The sequence below is a fragment of the Theobroma cacao genome, chromosome 6 (assembly GCF_053813885.1).
Source record: "Theobroma cacao isolate CCN51 chromosome 6, ASM5381388v1, whole genome shotgun sequence".
NCBI lineage: Eukaryota > Viridiplantae > Streptophyta > Magnoliopsida > Malvales > Malvaceae > Theobroma > Theobroma cacao.
Window position 1 is genome coordinate 1,167,767 of NC_142644.1, and position 8,062 is coordinate 1,175,828.

General features: G+C 34.9%; 2 pseudogenes; both read left to right on the forward strand.

The window, feature by feature from the left end:
• The first annotated feature begins 1,199 nt into the window (after window positions 1–1,199).
• Window positions 1,200–3,334, forward strand: LOC18595152 (berberine bridge enzyme-like 17 pseudogene; annotated as a pseudogene).
• A 1,646-nt stretch (window positions 3,335–4,980) lies between these two features.
• LOC18595153 (berberine bridge enzyme-like 7 pseudogene) lies at window positions 4,981–6,700 on the forward strand (annotated as a pseudogene).
• The last annotated feature ends 1,362 nt before the right edge of the window (window positions 6,701–8,062 follow it).

The window sequence follows — 8,062 nt, forward strand, 5'->3', positions numbered from 1 at the left end:
TTTAAAATATACAAATAAAATATTAAAAAAAAATAAGAATATAATTTTTAAACATCAAAAAATTTTTTTATTGATGTCATTTGACTCATAAGGGTTGCTCCGTCCAAAAGTGTTATAGATTGACCATGTAAAGACTGCGGATTGTGCCACTCTATCTTTTTTTCATATCTATGTGATCTTATATTTGGTGGACTGATTCGTATACTATTAATTCATCAAATAATGTTATTTCATACAAGTGTACAAATAAAAATTTAAAAATATTTTAAATAAATATCTTAAAATTATGAATATTTATTTTTTAAGCTTCTTAATTTTTAAATTTATTTATTAGTGAAGTGATATATTTAGTTCAATTCTATAACATATAAAATCCATGCATTGAGATAGTGTATCAAACACAAATCTTTTATCAAATAATTAAAAAAATAATGATATTTGTCATGAAAAAAATTATATTTGTCAAACAGCTAACAAAATATCATCCGATCTTCCAGTATTTTAATAAAATTAAAAGAAACTGAGTTCATGTCTTACCAAAAAGGGGGAAAAGTGGGAATGTGGCCCAGCATTGATTATCTTTTTCATAGGCACACGAAACTTTGTGCACGAAGTGATTATTTCCCTTAAGTTTTATTTTGTTTTCATTTTAGTCCTTATTTTCAAAATTAATGCAATTTTAACACAATATTTAAAATAATGTCTTTCTCCTAAGAAAATAGTGTTATTTTGTTTTATTTGGAAAATAGTGTCTTCTCCCAAGATATGGATAAATGCTATCTACTTCTTTTCTCTAAGGACTTAAGTGAAAAGCCTTCAAATCTTTTTAGGCTATAGTAAAATCTTATGAACTAGCAGGGTAGAAATTTTAATTTCTAAAAAACTAATGGGTAGAGCTGCGTGTCCCTGGAGGCCTAAGACCTTCTTGGCTGAATTATTGATACTAGTTTTGAAGTCCTAAAGTTTGAATCACACCGCTGACCACTGTGCTTACGATCAAAGAAATGTTTCTTAAAGTAAAATCGCCTAGAATCTGCAAAAATCCCTGCAGATTTCCCACTTCCTTATCCGGACACGCTTACTTTGGTATTAGAGTTATTAATTTTGCGACAGTATTAGCTGGCATTCACTCTATAATGACCTTCTGTTACTCTATAAATACACCATAGAATGGAAACAAAGAAGACTACACAAGCCAATTGGGTTGAGGTTGTGTGTACTTCTATAGTTTGCTAGCAGAAAAATGAGGGCGTCAAGGTCTATACTTTTACCATTTCTTTCAACCCTTTTGTTCTCGATTCCATTGGTGACATCATATTCAGCGCTTGATGATTTTCTCCAATGTCTTCCCAAACATTATTCCGATCCTTCTAAACCCATCGCTGATGCCATATACACTCCCACCAATCCTTCCTTTCAATCTGTTTACGAGCTGCATGCGTATAACCTTAGAGTTTTAACACAGGCAAATGCAACCCTGAAACCTATGGCCATTATAGCTGCTCTGCATGAATCTCATGCTCAAGCAACTATCTTTTGTGCAAAACATTTCGGTTTGCAGATACGACTTCGAAGCGGTGGACATGATTATGAGGGCCTTTCATTCGCGTCCTCTGTCCCATTTGTCATCCTTGATCTGTCTAATCTTCGATCTATACAGATTGATATGGCTAGAGAGACTGCATGGGTTCAGGCAGGGGCAACCACTGGAGAACTCTATTATCGGATTGCAGAGAGAAGCAATGTCCATGCTTTCCCAGCTGGAGTCTGCACCACCTTAGGCGTAGGCGGTCATTTAACTGGAGGTGGCTACGGGCCTATGATAAGAAAATTTGGGCTTTCTATAGATAATGTCATTGACGCGCAATTAATTGATGTCAATGGTAGAATCCTTGACAGAAAGTCCATGGGAGAGGATGTCTTTTGGGCTATCAGAGGTGGCGGTGGAACTAGCTTCGGAGTCATTCTCTCATGGAAGATCAAGCTGGTTCGAGTCCCTGCTAAAGTAACTGTTTTCGAAGTGAAAAAGACTTTGGAACAAGGGGCAACAGATCTTGTTTATAAGTGGCTACAAGTTGCCTATAAACTCGATGAAGACCTTTTTATCCGTATCACCCCCGTAGCCATCACTGGGAATGGCAAGGGCAACAAGACGGTACAAGTCTCTTTCATTGGCCATTTTCTTGGACAAACCGACAGGCTTCTCCAACTGGTGCAAGCTAGCTTTCCAGAATTGGGCTTGCAACGAAATGACTGTATAGAAATGAGTTGGATTGAATCCACGCTTTACTGGGCTGGCTTCCCCAACGGGACATCCGTTGACATTTTGCTCAATAGAGTGCCACAGAGCAAAGTCTTCTTCAAAACCAAGTCTGACTACGTTAAAAACGTGATTCCAAAGGCGGGTTTAGAAACCTTGTGGAAGATGATGATGCGAATAGAGAGCATATGGATCCAGATGAACCCTTATGGTGGAAGAATGGCTGAGATTCCCGAGTCTGAAACGGCATTCGCACACAGAGGTGGAAACCTTTACAAAGTTCAATACACCGTACACTGGTCGGAAGAGAGCAGTGAAGCCACCAAAAAGTACGTAGGATGGCTAAGAAAACTGTACTCTGCCATGGCTCCCTACGTCTCTAGTAGACCAAGGGAGGCATTTCTCAACTACAGGGATCTCGACATCGGCAGCAATGGCAGCAACAGCTCGGATTTTGCCGTTGCAAAAGTTTATGGCGCCAAGTATTTCAAAACTAATTTCCTGAGATTGGCACGAGTCAAGGCCAAGGTAGATCCCGAAAATTTCTTCAAAAACGAACAAAGTATTCCGCCATTTCCATCTTCGAAGTCAAAATGAGCACTATATACAAGCCTTTTTTAATTTGTTATTGTCAAAGAATTAGTAGTTCTTCGGGTTTATATTTGATACACTATCCATCAACCTTGTCATCTGGTCATCTTGATAATAAATAAATTTAAAAGTTGAAATTCTCAAAAATAAATTTTTACAATTTAAAAATATTTATTTTGAAAGATTTTTAAACTTTTACTTTTATACATTTGTGAGATAACACTCTACAGTGATTAATAGGATTCACCGTGAGTAATAGTGTATAAATACATCGACAATAAATAAAAATATAAACCTTAGTTTTTCTTGTTCATCAAATTAAAGTTTATCCTGGATATATGGTTGGCCACTTGGCCTATGTGATTAAACCGTCAATTTTTTTGTTTTATTTTGAAAGCCCTTTTATATGAATATTGATGCATTTCCATTTTTAGATACAAATAGAAAGTTTTGTTTGTAACAAACTATGAGGAAAAAAAAAGTTTACCAAATCAATATTAGTTCTTATTGGATGTTAAATTTTATGAGTTTAAGATTCTATTTAGAGCTACATACAAAACTCACCTTTTACCAAACATGCAGCTAGTATGGCTAATCCACGATTTTGGGGTTTAATCTATAAATGGTTATTTCGTAGAATAATCATTCAATGAACTAAGTTTGATCATTTAATTTAATTTAATGGCATACATTTTTTACTCAAAAAATTATATTCAAATCTTCTTTAAACAAATCAAAGTAAGAGTCTAATATTTAATAATCATCTTAAAAAATTAAGATAATAGTTTTAAAATATTTTTGCACATATATTTTATATTATTGACTATAAATATGATAAGTTACTAGACATTAGCAATATTATTTTTAAAATAATAACTTTGAAAAATATTATTTAATACATATCTAACATGACTTTTTATATTAGCCTTCTCTTGGCATCCATCATGGCTGGATGCAACCTTGCAGACTTGCAGTGCCGTCCAACGAAAATAGTATAGAAACAATTAAACCATATCTTCTTATTGATTACTCCCCCATTAATGTGCTGCAGAAATATTTTATTGTGAAACAATTATTTGTCAAAGTCAAATTCTTCTTTGAAGCAGCCTAATAATATGTATTAAGTCATAAAATGACATCTAAATTTTAAATATAAATTTGATTAAAAGCAAAAGCGTACTATAGTCTTCACAAAAATTTGGAACCCCTTACACCACATTTATATATATATATATAATTGGAGTATTTTTTTTTTTGGAAATCAATTGAACTTCTAACCTTTTCTTTAAAATTAATCAAAGCCCTTATTTAGATGTAAATTTTAATATCAACCGTTAATTAACTTCTTCTGTATGCTAGTTAGAATATAATTACCATTCCAAAAAATCATTTCAAATATATATTGCCGACCTAACATTTTTTGGACATGTGCCAAAAAAAGGAGATTGTCATTTATTGGGTATGTGTAGAATTAAATAAAAATACCAAGTATTTTATTTTGATACGGTACGCATTGGATTGCAACGGGGAATATTACTGGCTTGTAAAGGAAGGTAACGTGTACAACTTGGATTCGAGTAGAACGTTAGACTTCTAACTATTTGGAGTTTCTACATTAACTTACAATTTATTAACAAATTTTTTAATTATGCAAATTAATAACAAGATAAAATATTTGCATTAAAGTATTTAATTTAAGGTGGTCTGCTGCTAAGACCTTGACCTTGGCTACTCGGTGTAGGTTTTAGGAGAAAACTGTTTTTGGTTCAGCTGGCCCTGAGTCTTCTGGTGGTCTGGCATCTCGACGTGATCTTGATTGCTATGTGGTACTTTGTGCTGCGGCCGATCAAGGGCTAGTTAAGTTCAGGAATGTTTTGACTTTGCTTGATTGTAATCCAGGGCACTTTTTTAGTTTGAACTTGTAAAGACAATTCATTGCTTACCTCCCATTATGTGAAAGTCAACTATAAATATTTTAACTTGCAAACTTGTTAACATGTTACATCCGGCGTGACAATTTAGTTTACTAGAAAAGTCAAATCCAACAGGATCCTAGTCAGGGTTCAGCTTGAGTACATATCTTAAATATTCTTAACTCTCAACAAATACATATGCATTGATCAAAGGAAAACAAGAGAGAATTTAATCACCAACAGAAACATGAAGGCTTCAAACTCGATGCTATTGATCAGAATTGTTTACATCCTCTTTTTCTCAATTCCGTTGGTAAAATCAGATTCAGGTCTGGATAAGTTTCTGCGATGCCTTCCTAAACATTCCAATTCTTCTAAACCAATAACTGATTCCATATACACCCCCAATAATTCCTCCTTTCAATCTGTTTTGGAGTCAAGTGCAAATAACCTTAGATTTTTAACTCCTCTAACTCCGAAACCAGGGGCCATTATAGCAGCCCAGGATGAGTCCCATATCCAAGCAACCATTATTTGCGCAAAGCATTATGGCTTTCAAATAAGAACTCGGAGTGGTGGTCATGATCACGAGGGTCTTTCATATGTGTCTTATGTTCCATTCATTGTACTTGATCTGTTTAATCTTCGGTCTATCCAGATCGATTTGGAAAGTGAGACGGCATGGGTTCAAGCTGGGGCGACTATTGGGGAACTTTATTATCGGATTGCAGAGAGAAGTCAAGTCCATGGCTTCCCAGCAGGAATTTGTCCCACTGTGGGCATTGGTGGGCACGTCGGTGGAGGTGGCTACGGGCCCTTGATGAGAAAATATGGCCTCACTGTGGACAATGTCATTGATGCACAAATGATTGATGTCAATGGTAGGATACTAAACAGAGAGTCCATGGGAGAAGATGTATTTTGGGCTATCAATGGAGGTGGTGGAGCTAGTTTTGGGGTCATCCTCTCATGGAAAATCAAACTGGTTCGCGTTCCTGCGAAAGTCAATGTTTTCCAGGTGCTAAGGACTTTGGAACAAGGGGCAACAGATATTGTTTATCATTGGCAACAAGTTGCCCATAAACTACACCGAGATCTTTTTATCAGAGCCACGCCTGTTGGGGTAACTGGAACCAGTGGCAACAACACCGTCCAAGTTTCTTTCGTAGGTCAGTTTCTTGGAGGAACCGAAAGGCTTCTGCAACTGATGAATGCGAGCTTTCCTGAATTAAGTTTGAAGCAAGATAATTGCTTAGAAATGAGTTGGATTCGGTCTACCCTTTTTTGGGCTGGTTACCAAAATGGAACATCCGTTGATGTCTTGCTCAATAGAAGACAGAACAAATTTTTCTATAAAGTCAAGTCAGATTACGTCAAAGACGTGATTCCTGTGACTGGATTAGAAACCTTATGGAAATGGTTGATGGAAATTACTGATAGTAATTTTGTTGAAATGAGCCCCTATGGTGGTAGAATGGCTGAGATATCAGCATCCGAAACGCCATTTCCACATAGAGCTGGAAACCTTTACAAAATTGAGTATGGAGTATACTGGACGAATGGTAGCATGGAGGCCAGAAAACAGTACATCAACTGGTCAAGAAACGTACATGCTGCAATGGCTCCGTACGTCTCCAACAACCCAAGGGAGGCATTCCTCAACTATAGAGACCTTGACCTCGGCAGCAATGGCAGCAACTATACAGATTTTGAGGTTGCGGAAGTTTATGGAGCTAAGTACTTCAAGGGCAATTTCCTGAGATTGGCTCGAGTGAAGGCCATGGTTGACCCAGATAATTTCTTCAAAAATGAACAAAGTATTCCACCATTTCCACATCAAAACTCCCATTAGGAGGACGTTAAGCCTTGTTTTTATCTATTTTATTTCGTCCTACAATAATGCCTTGCTGGTTTATATATTATATATTATGTAGCATATTCTTATTGATATCATTGTGCAAAATCCTAACTAGATGTTTACAAAGAAAATGATGCAAGGTTCTCGACCTCTATTCACAACTAGTGCTTAAATCAATCAATCATGCTTAAAGTCCCTAATTAGTATTATAACAAACCTTAATCTAAACTTGAACTACATAAATCATGATCAAAATTAAAAAAAAATAAGAGAACAAAAAAGAGTACTCGAATCAATGATTACACGAACATGTACCTTCGAGTTAAAACTTACACAATAAAAACATATATATTTGGTGAAGAAACGATGAAGACAATTAACATAAATTTAAAAAAATAATGAAAAAAATTAACATAAAATAAGAAGACTTGAGAACATCACCTTACTAACTAACCGGGAATCTTTGCATCCTGAAACGAGTAAATCACCGGAGGCATTGGTCCTCATGACTACCCTTTCTTTAACATAATACTTATTTTCTGGTTTTTAAAGCTCCAAGTGCTCAATTCACCTCCAACTAGCATTGACAACAAGGTTGCCTTTGAGAATGTATAAATGCAGCATCCACGTATTTTATAAAACAGAATATTTGTTCAAGCACAGCCTGGCAGTGCTCATCATTCAAAAAAAAAAAAAAAACTAACCGGGAATCTTTAGATCCATGCTAACCAAGAATCTTCTTAGTAAGCAAATGGGAAAATGACCAAATCATCCATTATCATTAGCTGAATGAAAAATTGAAGAATATTTAGTGAAAGTTGTGAAATTCTTTGATGAGATACGATTTAAAAAAAGATAAAAATGGATTTGGTGAAATTCTATGATGAGAAATTGAGAATGAAATAATCTAAAAATGGTGCTTGTTTAATTTTCTACCGAGCTTAGTAACACGAAATACCCAAAGGGATCTTAAACGTTTGCGGTTCTATTATAGATATCTTCAAACATTTGATTCCCTTCTCCATTTGATCCAAACAAGGATGATCTTTGTCGTCCATGAAGCAGAAGAGTCTTAAATTCTTGCTTTTCAAGATTATCGGATGCCCAGTAATTGTTAATTCTTGTCCTTGTTTGTGTTCGACTTATTGCATCGGAATTTCGTCATTTTTAAGTGAAAATAATTATGAGCCTTGTCAAAAGCTTAGGAGAGAATCCTAATAATTATTTTCACAAAGAAAATTATCTCTAAATAATTATAATAATGTAGACAAATAAAAATAAATGTGGCAAACCAAATTGTGAATAATTCACATATTGCATCATGATGCATATATATTTGTTTTCATCATATGGAAGCTAACTGGTGATGGAATTTTAAAGAATTTGTAAGTGAAAACTTTCTTGAAAATTTCTAAATGAAAAAATTCTCTAAAATTTTAT